Source organism: Sinocyclocheilus anshuiensis, unplaced genomic scaffold (assembly GCF_001515605.1).
Source record: "Sinocyclocheilus anshuiensis isolate Anshui unplaced genomic scaffold, SAMN03320099.WGS_v1.1 scaffold522, whole genome shotgun sequence".
Classification (NCBI taxonomy): Eukaryota; Metazoa; Chordata; class Actinopteri; order Cypriniformes; family Cyprinidae; genus Sinocyclocheilus; species Sinocyclocheilus anshuiensis.
This window is the reverse complement of record NW_015544185.1, coordinates 1,806,453-1,807,021: the sequence shown is the minus strand read 5'-3', so window position 1 is coordinate 1,807,021 and position 569 is coordinate 1,806,453.

The following is a 569-nucleotide window of genomic DNA, read 5'->3' as shown; positions in this document are numbered from 1 at the left end:
GCATAGAGGAGAAACAATAATGTACAGTATGTGGAAAATAATGTGTTTTTTGAACCTTAAACCGCATAAACACATTTCCTTACACCAAATACACCAAATAATGTTCTTTTTAGCAGCATCATATGACCCCTTTAACAGAAGCCGATAAGTCCATTTTAGCGAATCAACGCGCTGTATTCAGGTCAGGTGACAAGGCTACTTTCACTTGTGCTAGCTGTGCTAGCTGAGAGGAGTTTCGTCAAAGCTGACTAAAAGTGATTGAGGAGGATGGATAATTTTGATGAACCTGATGAACATGTGATATCTTCTTCAGGGCGAAAAAGGAAAATAAAAGCTGAAACGTTTTCACGGAACCTTGCAAAAGCAGCGCGTTACAATGGTGAGGGAAAAGCTCCTTGTGCGTGTAATCACATCCATACAGTTTATGATCACAACAACAACAACGTTTGTCAGGCATCTACATTGTCATAGGAGGAGATTACAAAGATTAAAGAGTGTTTTTTAAACTCTAAAACATGAAATGTGGAGTTATCTGCTTTTGCCAAAAAACGACTGTTGGAGTTATCTGC